This window comes from Cricetulus griseus, chromosome X (genome assembly GCF_003668045.3).
Source record: "Cricetulus griseus strain 17A/GY chromosome X, alternate assembly CriGri-PICRH-1.0, whole genome shotgun sequence".
In the NCBI taxonomy this organism is placed as follows: Eukaryota; Metazoa; Chordata; class Mammalia; order Rodentia; family Cricetidae; genus Cricetulus; species Cricetulus griseus.
This window is the reverse complement of record NC_048604.1, coordinates 127138263-127164158: the sequence shown is the minus strand read 5'-3', so window position 1 is coordinate 127164158 and position 25896 is coordinate 127138263. Positions and strand designations below refer to the sequence as shown.

General features: G+C 41.5%; 1 protein-coding gene across 6 annotated transcripts in view; it reads left to right on the top strand.

Annotated features, from left to right (window-relative positions):
• LOC100767016 (protein SSXA1) overlaps positions 1 to 10529 on the top strand; it is a 76228-nt gene extending 65699 nt beyond the window's left edge. For 3 of the 6 annotated variants that reach the window (XR_003488287.2, XR_003488285.2, XR_003488288.2), the window contains 5 exons: positions 1131 to 1180; positions 3879 to 4012; positions 4342 to 4491; positions 4660 to 4767; positions 5228 to 6818. The gene's annotated coding sequence lies outside the window, so the exon portion shown is untranslated. Of the gene's footprint in view, positions 1 to 1130; positions 1181 to 3878; positions 4013 to 4341; positions 4492 to 4659; positions 4768 to 5227; positions 6819 to 8684 lie in introns of those variants that run through there. The other 3 variants (XR_004771438.1, XR_003488289.2, XR_003488286.2) reach the window with 3 other exon arrangements.
• The last annotated feature ends 15367 nt before the right edge of the window (positions 10530 to 25896 follow it).

Here is a 25896-nt window from a genome sequence, read left to right as displayed (position 1 = left end):
GGTAAGGATAATAAGTTCACTCAAGATGAGAGGGAAGGTCACAGACAACTTCTCCCTTCTTCAGGTCAGAACTGAGTGAAAAGTTCATTTGCAAAGCAAATTATGTGGAAGAGCCAGATATAAAATCATACAACATTAAAAAAGAAAACACAAAACTATGGTCAATGAGTAAGGGGAAAACATGTAATGAGCTCAGTGGGATGTACATTGTCTTGCATCCTATCACAAACATGGCTAGACAAACTTCCTTTACACATGAAACCAAACATACACAGACACACACGGACACACACACAGACACACACACACAGACACACACAGACACACACACAGATAAACACACACAGACACACATACACATACACACACACACACACACACACACACAAAAAAAAAAAATGTGGGCTGCTCATTTACTTGTCAGTGAATGAACAATATATATGTTGCAAAGGTGAAAAGTTCAAGGCTCCAGATCTCTGGGTGTTTGACAAGACAGCAGACAAGATGAGATTGCTTTCTCTGCTGTTGTCACAGGAAACCTCCAAGAGAGTGGGAATATACAAACTCTGTCCCCCAAGTCTGTGATTCAATAGGAAATCTGGTCAAATCTCACAAACTCCTGCAAGTTCTAAACCTAAGCTCAAACTCCTCCTGGAACACACACAGAGCTCTTGGCACTACAGGAAAAGTATTAATTACACTGGTCAGACCCAGCAGCCTTGGGCTAAACGACCAACCCTTCATCACACATTGAACACACTGAAGATTTACCCATTTCATGTGTGCAAGGAGGTTGTCATAATTGCACATATACAAGTGCCAATGGTTCAAATTTACATGAAATCTGTTTAATGCTTTGGGGAAAAGAAAAGGTAATGCACTAAAATGGGAGGGAGGCAGTGATGAGGCTTAGCCCAAATTTCATAAACAATCCGAGGGAGATGTCTGAAGTGGCACTGTGCATGGTGTCTCAGTGATTAGAAAAGAGAAGGAAAGGCCATGCTACAGCTGCTTCCTCTCCAAGAGTAGACTGACTCTCTCCACCCCATCATTCACTAAAGCTACAGGAGCCAGGAAACTGGAAATATGTACTAAATAGTAAATTCTTCTGACTTGTCACCCTTCTGTAGATGAACACTCTGAAGGGAATTGTGTCATGACAGACGGAAAAGGCCTGGGGGTGAGTAACTCTCACTTCCACAGTACTGCACCTCCTTTCCCCCTCCATTTGAGCCAATGATGGTGAGGATGGACAGTCTGAAATGCCCGTAGTCCCCAACTATCTGCATCTTTGGTTTCTTCTATTTTCTCTGTATTTCTTCCTCATCTATTCTCTCTACTTATCACTTCCTTCCTCCTTGTTTACTTCTTTTAATTACCTGTAGACAGTACACAGAACAGAACATAAGGGTTCTTTCAGGATGAGTAGGTATTCTATTACTGAAGCCATCTCTTGTGCCTTCCTGCTGTCTTCATCAAAATGCCTGACCTAGCATCCACCACACATTGATATCCATCCATGTTTCTGACAGCTTATACTTCTTCAGTTGGCAAACTACTTGCAGAACCTGGGCATTGTCTAGTGGGACAGTGCTTGCATTGGTGTGTTTAAATCCTCAACTAAGCCTCCAGTGCCATGGACAGTGTTGCATACCACACTACTTCCTCATATTGAAGAATAGCTTATAAAGATTAACCTCTTGGATACTTAAGAGGATGGCTTTGACAAAGTTTCCCCTAAACTCTTGAAAGCAGAAGCATCATATTCTTATCAGATTCATAATCATGAAGAGGTTTTTACATGCAAGTGCTAAACTATGTCTATGTGTATCAGAGTCAGTTTCACTTGATATGTAATCCATTGCCTAAAGGACTATAATTCAGTCATGTCTTCATGGTGTCTGAGTCCAGGTAATATCCCACTCACGACTTTTCCCCCAAAGCCTGATGATGCTCCCAATCTGATATTCACTCTCTGAGAAGGAAGCACCATCTGGCCTCTGCTCCATGAAAGGGCCACTTAACTATCTGGGAAATTATGTGGCTTTAAATTTGGACCCACCAACTGTGATCTCTTCAGGATATTGTCTGTACCTGAGAACTGCTTGACCCAAAGTCTGGGACCAGAGGAACCTTTAGAGTCACCAGATTTCTTGTGAAATGGGAGCTTACACAGTTGTAGATACCACTGTGTTGTACTGGGTTAAGGGATCTGTGAGTTGGTGGTGAGGGAGGACATAGTTGTGGTTCAAATGCAAAGAATATATCCTGAGAGAGAATATTCAAATGTTTTATTATCGAACTATTTAAACAATATCACCATCTGTGCATGTTAAGGCATGAAAATAATCTGGTGTCTCTGGGATCTTGAAACCAAGACCTTTCCAAGTACACAGGGATAAGATATCTCAAAAACACAAACAAACAATAAACAGAGAAACTAAAGAACATTTAGAAGCCCAGAAACTGCTGTCTTTCTTCTGGGTGTGCAAGGATTCTATACTCCAAGGATGAGGAAGCTGGCAAAAAGTTATCTCAGGATTTGTGAACAATGAGTTCTATAATGGAATCAGAATTGGTGCAGGTGTCACCTTTGCTAATAGGACAATTTCTTAGTTATCATTCTATTGCTGTGAAGAGACACCGTGCCTACAGTGACTTATAACAGAAAACATTTTATTGGGATTTTATTTACATGTTCAGAAGATTATTGAATGATCATGGTGCAAGCATGTATGAAGCAGTTAGGATTGGGCCTGGAGCAGTATCTGATGAGATTGGGTGCATTCAGGGTAGTATGGCTATAGACCTGGAGCAGTATCTGAATGCTTACATCTGCTTTACAACCTCCAAGACCCCTCATAGTGAAATAGCATCTCCAATGAGGCCACAGCTTCCATTCTTCCTAAACTATTCACAAACTGGGAACCCATCTTATAGGATATCTAAAGTTATAAAGAGACAAAGCAACCATAGCGACACTTATGAATGAAAACACCTAATTTGGGCTAGCTTACAGTTCAGAGATTTAGTTCATTATTGTCATGGCAGGAGGCATGGTGGCATGCAGGCAGACATGGTGCTGGGGAAGGTGCAGAGAGTTCCATATCTTGATCCGCAGGCAGCAGAAGCAACTGTGTGCCACACTGAGTATAGCTTGAGCATAGGAGACCTTGAATCCCAGTCCCACAGTAACAGAGTTTCTCCAACAAGTTCACACCTACTCTAGCAAAACCACACCTCCTAATAGTGCCACACCCCCTGGAAGCCATGTTGTTTCAAGCCACCCCACAACCCAACAAAATATTATCCTGTGGAAGCTATTCCCATTCAGGCCTCCACACACATGCAGTGTGCTGCAGAAGATTAGGCCAGCTGTCTCCTCCTTGTTTTATCCCTAGATCACTATCTGTTATCTATTATTTCTTCTCCTTTCCTTCCATTTACTTCCTCACAATATCCTGGTCCATCAATCCTTCTAACTCTCCATTCACTGTTACATTTTCTCTCCAAGCAGCTGCCCAGTAGCTTTTGATTTCACAGAATCTCTATCTTCACAGACCCTTTGGATTCCTTAACTTCTTTCTTCCCTGTACCATCTTTATCTCACACTCCCAATTACATGCACCCACTTTCTGCTTACAAGAAGGTCATTCTGGGGAGATGAGACAGACAAGTATTATATTCCTGCAAACCTGATTTGTTTAGGTCATTCTTCTTCCCTTTAAGTGTGCAGGTTCCTCCTCTTTTAAGTAAGCATGATGTCATGATGTCATGCAGATGCTGTGTGAAAATGTAATAAATAGGGAAACAGTATGTCACTAAAGCACTACAGAGATGCTGCCAACCCTGATTACACATACTCTCCACAATTTAAGGTCACAGAAGAAGCCAGCAGGATAAGATAAGCCCAAAAGTCTGCCAGGAACCTGTGGCTCAGGTCAATCTCAGAAGAACCTGTTCCTCCATGGCATGCCACCTGTCTGTGAAAGGCACAGTAAGAAGGCATCAGGTGAGAAGAATGTGTGGGGACACAGCACTTCTGGCTTTCCTGTCTCTGTTCTAGCGTGTGGTGTGGGTATGTGCCATAGGTCCTGCTCTACCCTTGGGTGCACTTGGGTGACCAATTTACTTAAAACCTGATATGTGAGAACAGGAATTCACAATCTAGGTACAATTTGTTCTCTATAATTCCATATGAAATTTGGTGAGTCTTTTCAAAAGTGAATCCCAGAACCTAGATTTATACTGTGGGATTGAAGAATCAGAGTTCAGAAGTACCTTCAAATTATAATATATGTCTACAAGGCCTCAGTGTGTGAATATTGCTTGTTATTTCAGCCCACCAGACAACCTAGAAATATTTCTGACTCTACCCAGTACTTGACATCACATACCCACTGAACAAAGTAAGGCAGATGGGGAATTTCTCTTGTGAAGGAAGATCAGAGGCCACAAGATGAAACAAGAACTGGCTCTTATTCAGATCTGGTGTGTATCCAATTTCTCACTCTCTCTGAGCCAGAAGATGTGCAAACCAGACCATGAACAAGTCCCCAGGGCAGACTTGAATGACCAGTTCTCTCTCATCCTGACAAAACATTGCAGTAAATTTCCCATCTGACCCAGTGCTAATGGGACAAATCTTCTCCACATCAGGACCCAATAGGAGGCATGAGGTTATCAAGATTCATGGGGTGCCAGAAAGTAAGCATTTCCCAACCTGTGAGGAGATGGACGAACCTGAAGAGGAAAATGAGTAAACATGTAAGTCACCCATTGACGCACCCCTACCCCCCATAGTGTGGGATTCTCTTATAATACTGACGTCAAAATGTGGCTTTCTCTTTTGAAACTGGGATCTCATCTGATTCTTTGTTTCCCTACATCAATTGCCCATTCAAATCCTTTGAGGTGCAACATTGAAGCTGAGGGAAATCTCTCATGCATTCTCTAACCTTTTTCTGATATGGGGCAACCTCGTCTACCCATATATTGGGGTTTCTCAACATCCAGGTCAGGTTTCCATGTGTAGACCATATGATTCTCTCCTTCTATGCCAGGGGTGGTAGTCACTGTGTGCCAGAAGAGGATTCCATTGTGGATGCAGGGGCTTTGAACTTGGATAGTAGGCAAGTGTGCAGACTTTATGGGGCAGGAGGAAGTGATCATGACAGAGCAGTGGGGACTCAATGACACTTGTTTTCTTGCTTTTTCTCGGCCCCAGATTGGTGAATGAACCCCACGAAGATAAGGAGATGGTGGACATTGGGCACCATGGGCATATCTCTGGAACCCTGAACAACAACCACCACAGGTGTACCTCAAATGAAAAACAATTTCCAACAGTGAAGATTCTAGCATCAGTGTTTCTATTGTATGCCACATGTATTTTGGGACTTGATTCTTACAGTGTGCAAAATGTGTTAGCGTTGTTCACACCCTATTGCAAGCACTCTGAGAACACTTTTTCTGCTCCTGTGACACTTGGCAGGCATTGTTCTCACCATTTGTGGAGCACTCCATAAGCTTTGCTCTTACTGAGTCATCACCTGTATGTTAGAGCTTTCCAATCTCCGTGTCAAACCCTCTGTTCCCAGGGTAATATGTTGTTTCTTGGCTTAGTCATAATGTGCACCTGATCCACTGTGAGAATTGTCCTTTCCCTTACTGGAACTCTGTCCATAGCTCACTTACTCTTTTACAATGTCTCACATAGTATTTTACTCATTATATGAAAGCTACAGTGGATGTCAGTATTCCACTGAGCATGAAATTACCTAAAGCATGTTGCTATAGTGTTGTCAAACATACCTTGGGAATCACATTCTATCAATCCTTTTCAGAATTGAAGTGCACTGTCCTGACATTTATGTTTTCTTTATTGAAAACAGTGCTGTCTTTAATTTACAGAATTTCCTCTGTATTTGGAAACACGCACGCACGCGCACCCGCACGCGCGCGAGCGCGCGCGCACACACACACACACACACACACACACACACACACACACACACACACACATCCACTGTGCATCCACTGTGCACAACTATTATTAGACTGAAACAGGAACAATATGCTTTGCAATTAATGGGAGACCCAAGCAGGAAAAAAATACCTTGGAAGTTAATGGGACACCCAAAAAAGAAAATATACTTTGCAATTAATTGGGGTACCAAACAAGAAAAATATACCTTTCAAGTTAATGGGTGACCAAAGCAGGGAAATATACCTTGCAGGATAAGGGATCTGTTTGTACATAAGCTGTTAAGAATAAATTTCTGTTTGTCCTGTGTAGGTTATGGTTTCTGTTGGTAGTTAATGAATAGTTTCTTGTTTGTCCTGTGGTAAGTCCTTTCATGTTAAGGGTTCTATTTGTTATTCAGAACACATTCCTGTTTCTTAGATGCGATGGGAACTTCAAACATGTTTTTCAATCTACACTAAGCTTTAATCCCCATGCACATGATGTATGTCTTTACTCTTGTTCCTTCCCTTTCATTGTATCTTTCTAATAATGAAAGCAGACAAGTCTGTCACCCCTGGGAACACCTTATCTCTGCTATAAAAGGAACTTCAAGAGGTCAGCAGGGGCTGCTATCTCAAACCATCACTTTGGTGAGACAGTCAGATGGCCAGCCATGTGTACATCCTCAAATACAGCTTGCTATAATTGGGTACTTGTGGATTTTATTTCTTTTCTCCTCATGATTCTCCTGTTAAACCTATTACCCATCTTTCTCCAAAAGAAAGGTGTCCAGAGAGTTTGTTGTCAGGGCTTATCTGGTTTAATAAAGTGGCATGTAGAGGTTCTCCAAGATCTATGACTTCATTCGTCTTGATAGTTGCCTAGGGTTCCAATACCAAGCTTGTTTCCCTCAGGTTGTGCATGTCTTAAGTCCAATTAGCCTTTGTTGTGATTCATAGGTGTAATAGCTGGGAGGATTGATGGGTACTTCTCTTCTTTCGTGCCTTCTGATACCCTGATATGTAGCCCCCAGGGAAGAGGGTTGCAATTCAGTTCCAGTGCAAGGACCTACTGGACCTATTTCTGAAATGCCTGGTGTCTTCAGTAAACGAGACTCACCTCCCACCTCTAGGAGACAGCCAAGGGCATTGGCAATATCTTGTATGTTTTGTGTGTTTTTATAAAACCCTGAAATTGAACACAAATGGGCCTTCTCATCCTTGGTGTTGTGGGTTTCACTGTGTGTTCTTTGGCCCTTAGAATGAGGAAGGTCAGCCCTGATGGGGAAATTTCATTTAAACAGTATATGTGTGTTTATAGGCAGACATGTGTGTGTGTGTGTGTGTGTGTGTGTGTGTGTGTGTGTGTGTGTGTGTGTGTGTGTGTGTGTGTGTTTTCTATAGCGTTGGATTAATAGTATGTTTTCTTATGACTTTTTCAGAAAACCATACTGTTGTTTTACCTTCCTTCCTCCTTCTGTATTTCTCTCTTGCCACTTCACTAAATAGAGCACCCCCTTTTGACATTTCCCCAGTCAGATGATCTGTTCCCTGGTATTTGCATCTCTGTTTCTTTCCCACCACAGAAATAGTATCTTTCTCCTTTTCTCGGGATATGTACTCACATCTGAAGAGTTTTAGTTAGGAAATTTCTATGAGAGAAATCATGTGGCATTTATCTTTCTGTGACTGTGTTACTTCATCAATATGATTTTGTTGTATTAGCTTGGCCACAGACTGTTGGTCTTATAATAAATAATACATCACAGTCCCACATACCCACAGACACAGACACACACACACACACACACACACACACACACACACACACACACACACACACACACAGACACACACACACACACACTCACTAAAATTTGTGTTATTCTAGAGAAACCTGACTAATACACTGAGGAATTCTGGCTTTTCTATGACTGCCCTAAATCCATTTATAGTCCACTGTGAGCTCATTTCTGGGTGTGTAGACTCTGCAAACCCTAGTAGATGTGTCTTAAAAAACCTGTGGATCAGGGATCATTGTAGAAGAGGGATTGGAATCACCAGAAGAACTAGGAGTTTCCTGTATAGTTGGGTGTTGTAGAAATGTCAGAAGCTACAATCATAAATTCACACCAACATGACAGATTAAACATGAGCTGAAAATGAACAACAGCAGACATGCTAAAGTAGATGAGGAAATCCCCTCAAGGCCTCAAAACTACACAAAGAACTACAGGCAAGTGAAGAATCCTGAGCATGGGAGAAATGATTTTCCCCAGTGTAGAGTACAACAACTCGTTATGTCATATGAAATGGTCAGTCTTGAAAGCATAGACACAGGCAACATTATACAGATTGAGTATAATTATTGCACGAATTTAAAAAAGGAGTAGGAAGAATTGTATAGGAGGGCTTGAAGGGCAGAGAGGGAAAAGAAAGTAAGGTAATTATCATCTCAGGAATGTTAAAGAAATAATTTTCTATGACTGGCACAATTAATTAAGCACTGTAATTTGGAAACACGCCTTATACAACACTTGGCATGGGCCTGATCCAGTTCTAATGTGGGTACGAAGATCAGTATGCATATACTATAAAGAAGTGAAATCTCCCAGGTGGCTTCCTGAAAGATTAGTTAAATAAATAAATAAATAATAACTTAAGTCATTCCAGAGGTAATTGCCCCTTCTGAGAATTTTTTCCTTTCTGTTTTACAGAAATAAAGATTCACATCACACTCGGAACCATCCTGCTGTTGGGGTCTCACTCATAGGCAAGGTTTGATCAAGGACCAATCAATCCAGACAAGTTGCTAGCATCCCTGTATGGACACCCATAGGAAAGTACACTAACCCTACATGCCCTGACTTCAAGTCACATCTCTCTAAGGACTGTGGAATGTGGAAATAAGTCAGCCTATCTGTGGGTTTATAATACTGGCACAGGCTTTAATGAAAATGTGAGTTGCATTACCAAACCTAAAATCGTCCCTAGGGTCAATGGACAACCAGGGCCCTTCCCTTCGGAATGCAATTTTGTAAGCCTGATGAATGCCATGTGATACAGCACATTCTAGGAATGCACACATAATAGTCATACTTACTTTACTGCCGTACCCGAAATCACTTACATTGACACCCTTGGAGATGATTGGTCTATTACACCCCAGGTTTTTGGCAATTACAAATATGCCACAACCTCCTGCCATGCCACCCCAGGAAAACCGGCATGTTGGAATAAAATAGCTCCCATCCTTGTCTCTGATTGTGAGCCCACAGACCAGGTTAGAGAAACCATGATCCAGGAGAAAATCCAATTTATGACTGACCCCCTAATTCCTCACATAGCTTATCATCCCTTATTTCTTCCCAAATCTAGCGGAGTGGACTGGTCCCTATACATCAGAGATAATAGCTGCCACTCACTATGCTTTAAACGTCACCAACCCCAGTTTGGCAGAAGATTGCTGGCTGTGCTTAGCTTTAGGTAGTCAGTGGCCTTGAGCAGTCCCCATGTTCAATGACTCTTTGATACCCATCAATGGTTCCCTGCTGAGAAGTAATGGTCAGCTCAGCATTCCTTTTAGAATTCAACCTACAGGATTTAGTTATTCTTTGTGCTTCTATAAATATTTTAAGAACCATTGTTTTGGTATAGTTGTAGGCCAAGTTTCCTTTACCTCATCTTTCTCAGTGATTAATGTGTCCACAGCTCTCTGTGCCAGACCAGGACAGATTCTTTTTTTTTCTGTTTCTTTTATTTTTTATATATTTGAATTACAAACAAGATTGAATTACATGTCGATCCCAGTTCCCTTCTCCCTCCCTTCCTCCTCTACCACCCCCCAACTAAAATCCTATCTGTCATATGTCTTTTCTTCTAATCTACACCTGACTCAAAATTTCTGCTTCCAGGACAGATTATTATTTGTAGAAATAAGTTAGCATACTCCATGCTGCCAGCCAATTGGACAGGGCTATGTGCCCTGGCCACCATCCTCCCAGATATAGAGATTTTACCTGGGGACAAGCCTGTCCCTATATCTAGCATGGAGTGTCTCATCCCCAGATGTAAGAGGGCTGTTCCATTCATTCCCCTATTGGTAGGTCTTGGTGTGGCAGGGAGCTCTAGCCACTGGCTCCACTAGCATGGGAGTAGCCTTAAAGACCTATTCTCAACTGTTACAGCAAAATGCTGCTGATGAAAAGACTATTTATAGATCCATCCAGTATCTACAAGATCAGTTTGACTCTAGCAGAGGTAGTCCTACAAAATGGGAGAGATCTAGGCTTAGTTACTTCAGTCAAGGGAGGCATGTGCTTGACTTTACAGGAGAAATACTGCTTTTAGGGTAACAAATAAGGCATTGTTCGAGATCGAATAATAAAACATTAAGAAGACCTTGAAAACCGCCATAGAGAACTGTTGGACCAACCTATTTGGAGTGCCTGGAGTGGATTGCTGCCCTATCTTCTTTCCCTGTTAGACCTCTTGGTTGGCCTATTAATTCTTCTATTGCTCAGACCTTTTCTTTTTAATAAATTGATGCCCTTCATTGAGAATCAGAAAGATGCTATCAAAACGCAGCCTGTACAGGTGCACTATCATTACCTTGATTTGGCTGAAATGAGAGACAGCTGTGATGAACTCTAATCATAAGTCATATGACCAAGTCATCTGCAAGATCACTGAGTTCATTCCTTATTTGGTGAGCAGGGCTGGGTAGCCAATGATGGGCAATAGAGGGTGCGCTGAGAGTCCTTGTTTGAGACAAGCCCCTAAGACAGGAATGGCCATCATGCAATGTCATCCCTAATGGCAAGTAGGGTTGTCCACACTCTCTAACCCATGATTCCCCCTGACATAAAACAGTCACCGTCCCCTCAAGGATATCCCAACCGTTGGCCCTCTAATTATATTAAAGAAAATGGGGACCTGCAGAGACCCTGAATGTAGATAGCATAATAATTGGCATCTTGTGCCTTCTATTACTAATTTAGGGACTTACACCCAATTAAGTTTCAGGCTCTTCACATCTACTTATCCTCTTGTATAGCATATGCCCATGTCTGTGGTCAGGAGAGCCCCAGCTGCAGCCCTAACTCTACCTGGCTGATGGCCACCTTCCCACACATCCTGCTTGGCTGGGCGTGACACAATCCCAGCTTTATCTCCTGGCAACAAATCTTGCAGATTGCTAGCCTCCTTCCCCCCTTCTTGATTCTCTTATTCCACTTAAGCCCTGCTTTCCTACCAGGCAACACTAGGCCAACATACTACCTGAAAATACATAGAAAACAGAAACTAATGAACAAAACACATACCCAACAAGGACAAAACCAGAAATCAGTACCCAGGCATATAACATTCCCAGTCCCAGATGTCTACACACCAGCATAAAAACACAATCAATAATAGCCTGGGCACAATGTATCCACAAAATCCAAGTCAACAGCAGGCCATGAATATTCCAACATAGGCAAGGAACAAGTAAAAGACCTTAAAACAACCCAAATAAAGATGACAGAGGTCCTCAAGTAATAAATAAATCCCATAAGGAACCCAAGATAATACAAAGAAACAGGTTGAAGAAATAAACTTACCCTATAAATATAGCTTGGAAAACACCAGAAACCATGGAAAGAAACAAATGAAAATGTTGAAGAGCTGAAAATGAAAAGAGAATTAATAAAGAAAAAAACAAATTAAGGAATTCACAGAGAAACTACAGACGGAAGCGTCACCAGCAGAGTACAAGAAATGAAAGAAAGAATATCAGATGTTGAAAATAAAATGGAAGAAATGAATACATAGGTGAAAGCATATGTTACATCTAAAAAATTCCTGACCTGAAACATCAAGGAATTGGGAGTCAAGGTAAAGACCAAACCCAGGATAATAATAAGACGAGTAGAAGGAAAATAAGACCAACTCAAAGGCCTAGAAAATATTTTGAAAAAAAAATTATAATGGTTTCCTGATCAAAGAAAATGATGTCTGTAAAGGTACAAAAACATACAAGAACACTGTCTTAGTCAGGGTTTCTGTTGCAGTACAGAGACCACATGAGCTTGGCGACTCATAAAGAAAAATATTTAGTTGGTGTGGCTTAAAGTTTCAGAGATTTAGTCCATGATTGTCATGGTGGGACATGGTGTCATACAGGCAGACATGGTGCTGGAGAGGTGTGTGAACATTCTGTTTCTTCATCCACAGTCAACAAGAATTGAACCATCTCACTGGGTGTAGCTTAAGCATAGAATCTTCAAAGCTTATACCCATGGTGGCACATTTTCTCCACATGTCCACATCTACTCTAACAAAGCCACAAGTCCTAAAACTGCTATATGCTTTGGAGGCCTTTTTCTTCCAAACCTACACAAACAATAAATAGATTGGTCCAAAAAGAACATCCCCTCACCACATAGTGATGAAGAGAAAAGATGTAAAGAGTAAGGAAAGAATATTAAGAGCAAGGGGTAAAATGAAATAATACACAAAGGCAGACATGTTAGAATTAATCAATGGGTTTCTCAATGGACATTCTATAAGCCAGAAAATCCTGGACACAAATGTTGTAGAGTGTAAGACAATACAGATGCCAGCCTTGACTACAGACAGCAAACTTTAAATCATCACAGATACAGGAAATAAGATATTTCATGATGAAGTCAAAATTAATGATATTTATTTGGAAATCTAGCAGAAATGAAGGTGTTGGGAGGAAAACTACAACGAAAGAAGGTAGAACACAACCATGAAAATACATGGAATAAATAATCTGAGAACCACAAGACAAAAAGAAAGGTAGTATGCATTCACACATCACCAGCAACAACAACAAAAACAATCACCACCACAACCAACAACAAAACAACAGGAAGCAAGAATTATGAGTCATGGATATTTCTAAATGCCAGTGGACTCAATTACCCCACAAAAAGACAAATACTAACAGAATGGATGCAAAACAGTGTCTGTAGCATCAAAGAAATACAGCTCAACATGCTGGATAGACAACTCATTGGGGCAAAAGTATGGGAAAAGATATTCCAAACAAATGATCCTAATAGGTAAATTTTGTGTAGCCATTTTTAACATTTAACAAAATAGATTTCAAAACAAAACAAATCAGAAGAGATAGGGAAGAACATTACATGCTTAGTCAAGGTAAAAATTACTAACATGACTTTTCAAATCTTAAAATCTGTGCCCTTAATTAAAGGACACCCAAGTTTGTGAAAGAAACACTTCTACAGCTTAAATCACATACTTCCCCTCACTCACTGATAGTGAGGAGACTTCAATACTCCACTCTGACCAATAAACAAGTCATTCAAACAGAAACTAAACAGAAAAATAATGGAGCTAACAGACAGAAAAAAATGACCTTAAAAGATATTTGCAGAATATATCACGCTAAGACACAAAATATACTTTATTCTCACCACCATATGGAACACTCTAAAACAAGTACCAACCGATATAGGAAAAGTGAAATAACACCCTGTATCATATCAGACCACTATGGATTAAAGCTGGGTTTTTAGAACAACAGAAACAAGAAGAAAGATTAGAAACATATCAAAACTGAGTAACTCTGAACTTAATGAAAAAAATGGGTCAAGACAAATATGAAGTAAAACAATAAGTACTTTCTAGAACTGAATGATAATAAGTGCACAACATACTCAAACTTTTGAACACAAAGAAAGTCACGGGGAGGGGCAAGTTCACAGCACTAATTGTCTACATAAAAAACTAAAACAAGAACAAAACAAAAACCTGGGAAGATTTCAAGCTAACAACAAAAAAGCACACCTGAAACCTCTAGAACAAATAGAAGAAATCTTCCTCCAAATAAGTAGATGGTAATAAATAATCAAACTGACTGCTGAAATCACAAAAATGTAGATAAAGAACGCAATACAGATTCCGCCGCCGAAGACTGACCTGGAACTAGGTGAGTGAGCTCCTGCCCGCTCCCGACCCCAGACCAGAACACCCCACCACCCCCATCCCACCACCCCCTCCTGAGCCTGCCGGCTTGGGCCAGACACGCCCAGAGAGGGAGGAGCCCTCTGCCCCACCAATCTGCTAGCACCCCATTCTTACATTCCGCCGCCGCAGACTGACCTGGAACTAGGTGAGTGAGCTCCTGCCCGCTCCCGACCCCAGACCAGAACACCCCACCACCCCCATCCCACCACCCCCTCCTGAGCCTGCCGGCTTGGGCCAGACACGCCCAGAGAGGGAGGAGCCCTCTGCCCCACCAATCTGCTAGCACTCCATTCTTACATTCCGCCGCCGAAGACTGACCTGGAACTAGGTGAGTGAGCTCCTGCCCGCTCCCGACCCCAGACCAGAACACCCCACCACCCCCATCCCACCACCCCCGCCTGAGCCTGCCGGCTTGGGCCAGACACGCCCAGAGAGGGAGGAGCCCCCTGCCCCACCAATCTGCTAGCACCCCATTCTTACATTCCGCCGCCGCAGACTGACCTGGAACTAGGTGAGTGAGCTCCTGCCCGCTCCCGACTCCAGGCCAGAACACCCCACCACCCCCATCCCACCACCCCCTCCTGAGCCTGCCGGCTTGGGCCAGACAAGCCCAGGCAGGGAGGAGCTCCCTGTGCCCCAAATCTGGTAGCACCCCACTCTTCCATTCCGCCGAACGACCAAGAAACTAGGAACTAGCGAGGAGACCACCAGGAGCGTCGAGATCATCTAGAGTTGTGGACATCGAATTCCTAGCCCCCACACACCACTGGGCCACAAGAGGAGATAGAGAGAACCCACCCGCACCCACTAAAAGGATATGGGGAGAAGACAGAATAAGATTTCACTCAACAACACAAAGACCAACATGACACCACCAGAACCTAGGGACTCCACTCCAGCAAGAGCTGAAAAGCCCAACACAGAGCATGAAGATGAGATGGACCTCAAAAATTATCTCAGCAAGTTGATAGAGACCTTTAAAGAGGAAACAAGAAAATCCCTTAAAGAAATAGAAGAGAAAACAAACAAAAAATTAAATGAATTGGAGGAAAAGACAAACCAAAAAATTCAAGAAATAAATAAATCTCTTAAAGAATCCAAAGAAAGCCAAGAAAAAACATCCAAGCAAGTGAAGGAAGCTCTTGAAATAGTTCAAAACATGAAAGCTGAAATACACACAATAAAGAAAACACAGAATGAGACCATGTTGGAAATGGAAAGGTTGGATAAACGATCAGGAACTAAAGATGTAAGTGTATCCAACAGGATTCAAGAGATGGAAGAGAGAATCTCAGCCACTGAAGACTCGCTAGAGGATATACATTCATCCACCAAAGAGAACCTCAAGTCCAACAAAACCCTAACACAAAATATCCAGGAAATATGGGACACCGTAAAAAGGCCAAACCTAAGAATAATAGGTGTAGAAGAAGGTGAAGAAATACTGCTCAAAGGTACAGAAAACATATTCAACAAAATCATAGAAGAAAACTTCCCCAACCTACAGAAGGATATGCCTATGAAAGTACAAGAAGCTTACAGGACACCAAACAGACTGGACCACAAAAAGAAGTCCCCCGACACATAATAATCAAAACACCAAATCTACAGAATAAAGAGAAAATATTAAGAGCAGCAAAGGAAAAAGGCCAAGTAACATATAAAGGCAAACCAATCAGAATCACACCCGACTTCTCAATGGAAACTCTGAAAGCCAGAAGGTCTTGGATAGATACCCTACAAGCACTAAGGGAGCATGGATGTCAACCCAGACTACTGTACCCAGCAAAACTTTCAATCACTATAGATGGAGAAAACAAGATATTCCACGACAAAAACAGATTTAAACAATACATATCAACAAATCCAGCACTACAGAAGGCTCTGGAAGGAAAACTCCAACCCAACGAACATAACTACACTCACAAAAACACTGTCAGTAGTTAATCGAATTTCACCAAACACAAAAAGAAACAGAAGGGCAAAATCCACACGCAATGATACCACCAACAATAAATCCAAAACTAAGAAGAACCAATGAACAATGGACGTTAATATCCCTGAATGTCAATGGTCTTAACTTACCCATAAAAAGATACAGGCTAACAGAATGGATACGAAGACAGAATCCATCCTTCTGCTGTTTACAAGAAACACACCTCAAATTCAAAGACAGGCGATACCTCAGAGTAAAAGGATGGGAAAAGATTTTCCAATCAAATGGGCTCAAGAAACAAGCTGGGGTAGCAATACTAATATCTAACAAATTAGACTTTAAACTGAAAGCAATCAAAAGAGATAAAGAAGGGCATTTCATACTCATCACAGGAAAAGTCCATCAAGACGAAGTCTCAATCCTGAACATCTATGCCCCTAATACAAAAGCATCCACTTTTGTAAAAGAAACATTACTAAAGCTCAAACCACACATAAAACCACACACACTTATAGTAGGAGACTTCAACACCCCCCTTATACCACTGGACAGAACTACTAGACAGAAACTTAACAAAGAAACAAAGGATCTGAAAGAAGTTATGACACAACTGGGTTTAACAGATATCTATAGAACATTCCATCCAAACACAAAAGAATATACCTTCTTCTCAGCGCCACATGGAACCTTCTCAAAAATTGACCACATAGTTGGCAGCAAAGCAAACCTCCACAGGTACAAAAGTATTGAAATAACCCCCTGTATCTTATCAGACCACCATGCATTAAAGCTAGAATTCAACAGCAATACGAATTGCAGAAAACCTACATTTACGTGGAAAATGAATAACTCCCAATTGCACCATTCCTTGGTTGAGGAAGAAATAAAAAAAGAAATCAAAGACTTTCTAGAATTTAATGAGAATGTAGACACAACATACCCGAACTTATGGGACACCCTGAAAGCAGTGCTAAGAGGGAAGTTCATAGCACTAAGTGCTCACATGAAGAAACTGGAGGAAAGTCACATTAGAGAATTGACAGAACAACTGAAAGCTTTAGAGCAAGAGGAAGCAAACTCACCAAGGAGGAGTAGACGCCAGGAAATAATCAACCTGAGAGCCGAAATCAACAAAGTAGAAACTAGGAAAACAGTACAAAGAATCAATGAAACAAAGAGTTGGTTCTTTGAGAAGATCAACAAGATAGACAAGCCTCTAGCCAAACTAACCAAAAGGCAGAGAGAGAGCATGCTAATTAACAAAATCAGAAATGAAAAGGGAGACATAACAACGGACACTGAGGAAATCCAGAGAATCTTTAGGTCATACTTTGAAAACCTGTATTCCACAAAATTGGAAAACCTAAAGGAAATGGACAACTTTCTGGATAAATATCACTTACCAAAATTAAATCAAGATCAGATAAACAGTTTAAATCGAACTATAACCCCTAATGAGATAGAAGCAGTAATCAAAAGCCTCCCAACCAAAAAAAGCCCAGGGCCAGATGGCTTCACTGCAGAATTCTACCAGAAATTCAAACAAGAGCTAATTCCAGTACTCCTCAAACTGTTCCACACAATAGAAGCAGATGGGATATTGCCAAACTCTTTCTATGAGGCTACAATCACTTTGATACCCAAGCCTCACAAAGATATGACTAAGAAAGAGAACTACAGACCGATATCCCTCATGAACATCGATGCTAAAATACTCAACAAAATATTGGCCAACCGAATACAAGAACATATCAGAAAAATCATCCACCATGATCAAGTAGGCTTTATCCCAGGGATGCAAGGATGGTTCAACATACGAAAATCCATCAATGTAATCCACTATATAAACAAACTTAAAAAGAAAAACCACATGATCATCTCACTAGATGCTGAAAAAGCCTTTGACAAAATCCAACATCCCTTCATGATAAAGATCTTGGAGAGAACAGGAATAACAGGAACATATCTAAACATGATCAAGGCAATATATACCAAACCAATAGCCAACATCAAAGTAAATGGAGAGAAACTCAAAGCGTTTCCTCTAAAATCAGGAACAAGACAAGGCTGTCCACTCTCTCCATATCTCTTCAATATTGTACTTGAAGTTCTGGCTATAGCAATAAGACAAGAAAAGGGGATCAAAGGGATACAAATTGGAAAGGATGAAGTAAAACTTTCACTATTTGCAGACGACATGATAGTCTACATTAGTGACCCGAAAAACTCTACCAGGGAACTCCTACGGCTGATAAACACCTTCAGCAAGGTAGCAGGATACAAAATTAACTCAAAAAAATCAGTAGCCCTACTATACACAGATGATAAATCCAATGAGAAAGAAATCAGGGAAACATCACCTTTCACAATATCCACAAGCAACATAAAATACCTGGGGGTAACACTAACCAAAAAAGTGAAAGACCTGTACAATAAGAACTTTGAGACCTTAAAGAAAGAAATTAAAGAAGATACCAGAAAATGGAAAGATCTCCCATGCTCATGGATAGGTAGAATTAACATAGTAAAAATGGCAATCCTGCCAAAAGCAATCTACAGATTCAATGCAATCCCCATCAAAATCCCAACACAGTTTTTCACAGACATTGAAAGAACAATACTCAACTTTATATGGAAAAATAAAAAGCCCAGGATAGCCAAAACAACTCTTTACAATAAAGGATCTTCTGGAGGCATCACCATCCCCGACTTCAAGCTCTACTATAGAGCCATAGTTCTGAAAACAGCTTGGTATTGGCACAAAAATAGACTGATAGACCAATGGAATCGAATTGAAAACCCTGATATCGACCCACGCACCTATGGATACCTTATTTTTGACAAAGGTGCTAAATCTATACAATGGAAAAAAGACAGCATCTTCAACAAATGGTGCTGGCACAATTGGATGCGGACATGCAGAAAATTACAGATAGATCCATACCTGTCACCATGCACAAAACTTAAGTGCAAATGGATCAAAGATCTCAGCATAAATCCAACCACACTGAATCTTCTAGAAGAGAAAGTGGGAACAACCCTTGAACAAATTGGCACAGGAGACCACTTCCTGAACATTACGCCAGAAGCACAGACATTGAGGTCTGCAATTAATAAATGGGACCTACTGAAACTGAGAAGCTTCTGCAAGGCAAAGGAAACAGTCAGTAGGATAAAACGACCACCCACAGAATGGGAAAAGATCTTCACCGATCCCACATCTGACAGAGGACTGATTTCCAAAATATATAAGGAGCTCAAGAAGCTAGCCACCAAAACACCAAACAACGAAATTAAAAAGTGGGGTGCAGAACTAAATAGGGAATTCTCAACAGAGGAATCTGAAATGGCTGAAAGACACTTAAAAAAGTGCTCAAAATCATTGGCCATCAGAGAAATGCAACTCAAAACAACTCTGAGATACCATCTCACGCCTGTCAGAATGGCTAAAATAAAAAACACCAATGACAATCTATGCTGGAGAGGATGTGGAGAAAAAGGAACACTCCTCCATTGCTGGTGGGAGTGCGATCTTGTAAGACCACTCTGGAAATCAGTATGGCGGTTGCTCAGAAAAATGGGAATCAGTCTACCTCAAGATCCAGCCATTCCTCTCTTGGGTATATACCCAAATAGGGCATGTACTTACAACAAGGACATATGTTCAACCATGTTCATAGCAGCATTGTTTGTAATAGCCAGAACCTGGAAACAACCTAGATGCCCCTCTATTGAAGAATGGATTGAGAAAATGTGGTACATTTATACAATGGAGTACTACTCAGCAGAAAAAAGCAATGGAATCTTGAAATTCGCAGGCAAATGGATGGAACTAGAGGAAACCATCCTGAGTGAGGTAACCCAGTCACAAAAAGACAAGCAAGGTATGTACTCACTGATATATGAATTTTAGACATAGAACAAAAGACTACCAGTATATAATGCTCTTCACCAAAGAAACTAGGAAACATGAAGGACTCTAAGGGTTAAATGGTCCCCAGGAATGGAAATGGCATGAACTCCCGAACTAATTGGGGGCATGAGGGTGGGGGGGGAAGGAGCTGCTACAATAAGAGCAAGAGAAGAGGAGAAGAGGAGAGGAAATGGAGGGGCAGAAACATTGAGTTGGGGGAAGAATAGAGGAAAGAGAGCAAGATGAGAGATACGATATCAGAGGGAGCCACTGTAGGCCCGAGAAGGGATCAGGAACCAGGGAGATCTCCAGAGACCTACAAGGATGACACGATCTGACAATCCAGGCAATGGTGGAGAGGATAACCTAAAAACCCTCCCCCTAAAATGAGATTGATGACTTCTCTTTATGCCATCCTAGAGCCCTCACCCAGTGGCTGATGGAAACAGAGACAGACATCCACAGATATACAATGAGCCGAAATCGGGAATTTAGTTGAAGAGAGGGAGGAATGAAGAACGAAGGGGTCTGTACTAGGATGGAGAAACCCACAGGAACTGTTGGCCTGAACAAGGGAGAGCACATCGACCCCAGATGCTGTCCAGGAGGCCTGTACAAGACTGATCCAGACCCCAGAACATAGATGTCAATAAGGAGGCCTCTGCACTCCAGGGAGCCTCTGGTAGTGGATTAGTATTTTTCCCTGGTGCAAAAAGGGACTTTGAGAGCCCATCCCATATGAAGGGTTACACTCTGGCCCTGGACACATGGGGAAGGGCCCAGGATCAGCATAGGAAGACTTGGTGGACTTTGCTGAGCTCCCGTTGAGGGCCCTACCCTGCCTGGGGAGTAGTGGGTGGATGGGGTTGGGGGGATGGGCTGGGGGTGGGGGAGAAAGTTTGGGGGTGAGGGGAGGGAGAGGGAGAAGGGACTTGAAATAAGCTTGTTCCCTATCTAGAACTAATAAAATAAAATAAAATTAAAAAAAAAAGAACGCAATACAAAGAATAAATGAAAAGAATTGGAACTTTGAGAAGGTCAATAATGTAGACAAAGTTATCCAAATTAATTAAAGGACACAGAGAGAATATCCAAATTAACAAAATCAGAAATGAAAGGAGGGACATAACAACAGACACTGAGGAAATCTAGAGATTTATAATAATGCATGTTAAAAACCTCTACTCCACCAAATTGGAAAATCTAAATTAAATGGATAATTTCCTCAGTAATATCACTTCCCAAAGTTAAATCAAGATCAGATAAGCAATTTACACAGACCTATTACACATAGTGAAAAAAAAGTCTGCCACCCATAAACATCACAAAACACAGCAAAAATTCCAGGGACAGATGGTTCAATCAAAAATTCTAACAGACATTCAAAAAGAATTAACACCAACAATCTCCATATTATTACACAAAATAGGAACAGGAAGAACAATGCCTAATTCATTTTATGTGGCCCTGGTTACGCTGATACCCAAACCACATAAAGATCCCACAAAGAAAGAGAATGAGAGACTAATTTCTCCTATGGACATACATACAAAAACAAAAAAAGCTTACAAAACAAATGCAAGAACACATCATAAATATCATATACCATGATCATGCAGGCTTCATCCCAGAGATGCAGGGATGCTTCAGTGTACAAAAATCAATAAATGTTATCCAAAATAGAAGCAAAGTGAAAAAAAATCCACGCATGATCATTTCACTAGATGAAGAAAATGCCTTTGACAAAATCCAACAACCCTTCATGACAAAAGTCCTAGTGAGATTAGGAATACCACGTACATAACATAAGAAAGGCAATTTACAGCAAGACTATGGCTAACATCAGCTTAAATAGAGAGAAACTTTAAATACCCTAAACTCAGGAACAAGACTATGCTTTCTACTCTCCATACCTATTGAATGTGGTTTTAGTCAGAATAGTTAGAAAGCTGAAGGAGATCAAGGGAATACAAATTGGATAGTGCCAAGTTAAAGTTTAATTATTTAGAGATGATGTGAGTGTTTTAATACGTGACTCAAAAAATCTACCAGAGAACTTTTACAGCTGATAAATAGTTTCAGGGAAGTGGCAGGATGCAAGATTATCTCAAACAATAAGTAGCCTACCTATATACATAAGGCACATGAACTGAGAAAGAAATTAGGGAAACAGTACTATTCACAATAACCTCAAATAGTATAAAATATTTTGGGTGTAACTCTAACCAATCAAGTGAAAGACATGTATGATGAAAAAAGCTTCATGTCTTCAAAGAAATAACTCAATAATATATCAGGAGATGGAAATAAATCCATGCTCACAGATTGGTGGGTTAGCATAGTTAAAATGGTCATGCTACCAAAAACAATATTCAGATTCAAACAAAATTGAGGATAGCTCAAATAATCTTGAAAAATAAAAGAGTTTCCCGAAGTATCACCATTCCTGATTTAAAGTTGTATTACAGAGCTATCATAGTAAAATCAGCATGGAACTGGCATGCACACAGATATTTCAATCTACAGAATTAAATTGAAGATATAAAGCCACACACCTATGGACGTCTGATTTTTGATAAAGAGGCCAGAAATATAATAAATGGGATGAAAGACAGCATCTTCCACAATTGGTATTGATAAAACTGGATGACTGCCTGTAGAGGAATGCAAATAGATCCATAATTATCATGCTACACAACATTCAATTGCAAATGGATCAAAAACCTCAACATGAACACAGATACACTGAACCTGATAGAAGTGAAAGTGGGGAAGAATCTTGAAGTAATTGGCACAGGAGAACACTTTCCAAACAGTACAACATTGATACAGGCATTAAGAGCAACAATAATTAAAGGGAACTCATGAAACTTACTCTTCTGTAAGGTAAAGGCCACTATCATTAGAACAAAGCAGCAGGCTACTGAAAGGGAAAAGGTTTTTTTTTTCCAACTATACATCTGATAGAGGGCTAATATTCAAAATATATAAAGAGCTGAAGAAACTAGATTTCGTAAAACCAAATAATCCAATCACAACAAGGAGTCTAAACAGAATTCTCAATAGAGGCATAAATATGCTTAAAGAAATGTTCAACATTCTTAGCCACCAGAGAAGTGCACATCAAAACTAACTTGAGAGCAGAAAGGTTGAGTCAGGTGTAGATTAGAAGAAAGGATATGTGATAGGTAGGGTATTATCTAGGGGGGTGGTAGGGGAGGAAGGGAGGGAGAAGGGAACTGGGATTGTCATGTAATACAATCTTTTTTGTAATAAAAATAAAAGTAAAATAAAAATATAAAAAATAATTCACATTACAATGTAAAAAAAGCTAGTTCCAGGACAGCTTTTTAACCCCCCCTCCACCAAAAAAAAGACTGTGATGATGCCAAAGGCTTGGGGACAACCTGGGCCTTGTTGGTGCCCAAGGGCCAGGCTGCCCCTAGGGCCATGCTGATCTGAGTGGCCTACACTGTCACCTGGGACCATGGTAACATCCAAGCCCAGGTTACTACTGAGGACCATGTCTGTGTTGATGTCCTTTGCCCACCTTGCCGCCAGAGGCCACACAGATGCCTGGGTTCTAGGATGCAAGCAATGACCACGATGGTGTCCAAGGGCAATGACACCACCAGATCCATGCTGATCTGGGTGGCCTATGCTGACTTTTGGGGCCATGGTGCTGTCCAAGATCAGATTGCTGCTAAGGGCCATATCTGGGACCCTGGCCTTACCACAACCTGGAGCTGAGTCCATGTCCATGTCTCCAGTACCCACCAAGTACTGTGTGGATGCACGGGGTCTAGTGAGCTACCTGTGACTATATAATCCAAGGGTCCTACTACTTCTGAGGCCATACTGATCTGGGTGATCTTCACTGACACATGGCCATGGTGATATCCACTATGAGCTGCTCTCTCTATCTGTTATCCCACTGCAGTGGGTCTTTGTTGATGTCCATGGCCAGTGTAACCATGAGGGGCCATAGACACAATGGGAGTTAAAATTCGAGGGCCATGGTGAATAGCCCTGCCCTTCACTAGACCTGTGATATCTGGCCCTATCCCTCACTTGACACTTCAGTAGGAGAACTGGTCCCCTCACTCTGGAGAGTTGACCCCATACCTCACCAAGCTCATGGGAGAGCTGGCCCCATGGCATAGGCTTAGGAGAGCAGGCTCTATCTCTTGCCTAAGGGTGGAAGTCCAAGTTTCCCAGATTGACCAACTCAGCTACCATGCAGACCCACAATCTGGGGCTCAGGTTGGCCCACACCAACATCTACCCCATCTATGACTTGCTGTAGTTCATGAAGATACTGGTACTACCTAAGTATAGCAGCAGCATATCCATGAGTGGGGCAACAGCAGGATGCCTGAGCGGAGTTTTTGGTGAGGGTCCAGTGATGATGGAGTACCAGAGGCCAGAGGCCTTGAACCAGACGAATGACTCATTTCAAAGAACATTTGTATGTTGGGTTGATTGGACAAGGGTATACTGCTTGAAAAACTGTAGCTCCCAAAGACACTAGAATGAATGAAGTGGTGTTGCTGGGACCTGAAAGACAGAGGTGTGAGGTGGTTTTGCTTTTGTTTTATTTGAATTAATCTTGGGGGATTTTTTTTCTTAGAAAGAAAATTATTTTACATATCAATCCCAGGTCCCTCTGCCTCCCCTCTCACCTCCTCCCCTGGCCCCCCAACTAATGCCCTCCCCATCCTATACCCTTTCTGATCCCCTGGGAGGCTGAGGCCTTCCAAAGGGGTCTTCAAATCTGTCATATTCTTTGGGATATGGCGTAGGCTCAGGGAGTATCCCTCCATGTGGGATGGGCTACTATAGTCCATTCCTATTGTAGTGATAAGTACTGATCCACTACAAGAGGCCCCAAAGATTTCCAAGGTCTCCTCACTGACACCCGCGTTCAACAGGGCTGGATCCTTTGCATGATGGTTTCCCAGCTATCAGTCTGGGGACCAAGAGTTTTCCTTTCTTCACGTCAGCTGTTTCTGTGGGTTTCACCAGCCTGGTATGGACCCCTTTGCTCATCAGTCCTTCTTTGCATCTAGATTTCAGTTTAGTTCAGGGTCTAGCTGTGGGTGTCTGCTTCTACTTCCACCTGCTTCTGGATTAAGGCTATACGATGGCATATGAATTAGTCATCAATCTCATTATCAGGAGAGGTTATTTAAGGAAGCCTTTCCTCTGTTGCTTAGATTGTCAGTTAGTGTCATCTTTGTAGCTCTACAGACATTTCCCTAGTGCTTGATTTCTCTTTAAACCTATAATGTCTCCCTCTATTATAGCATCTCCTTTCTTCTTTTATTCTATTCTTCCTCCGATACAACCTTTCTGTTCCCTCATGTCCACCTCACCCCTCCTCTTTTCCCCTTCTCATTCTGGTAGCTTCTCTCACCTCCTCCCATGCTCCCAATTTTCTCAGGAGATCTTGTCCCTTTCCCCTTCTACAGGGAACCATGTATGTCTCTCTTAGGATCCTCCTCATTTACCAGCCTCTCCAGCAGCCTGGGTTGCAGGCTGGCCATCCTTCACTCTATGTCTAAAATCCACATATGAGTGAGTACATACAATGCCAATCCTTTCTGACTGGGTTACCTCGCTCAGAATGGTTTCTTCTAGTTCCATCCATTTGCCTTCGAATTTCAAGATTCCTTTGCCTTTTTTTCCCGCTGAGTAGTACTCCATTGTGTTAATGTAACAAATTTTTCTCTATCCATTCTTCAGTTGAGGGCCATCTAGGTGGTTTACAGGTTGTGGCTATTACAAATAATGCTGCTATGATCATAGGTGAACAGATGTCCTTGTTGTAGGAATGTTCTTTTGAGTATATGCCTAAGAGTGGAATTGCTGGCTCTTGTGGTAGACTGATTCCCATTTTCCTGAGCAATCGCCATACAGATTTCCAAAATGGCTGTAGGAGTAGGCACTCTCACCAGCAGTGGAGTAGTGTTCCCCTTTGTCCACAACCTCTCCAGCATAAACTGTCATTGGTGTTTTTGATTTCAGCCATTCTGACAGGTGGAAGATGGTATCTCAGAGATGTTTTGATTTGCGTTTT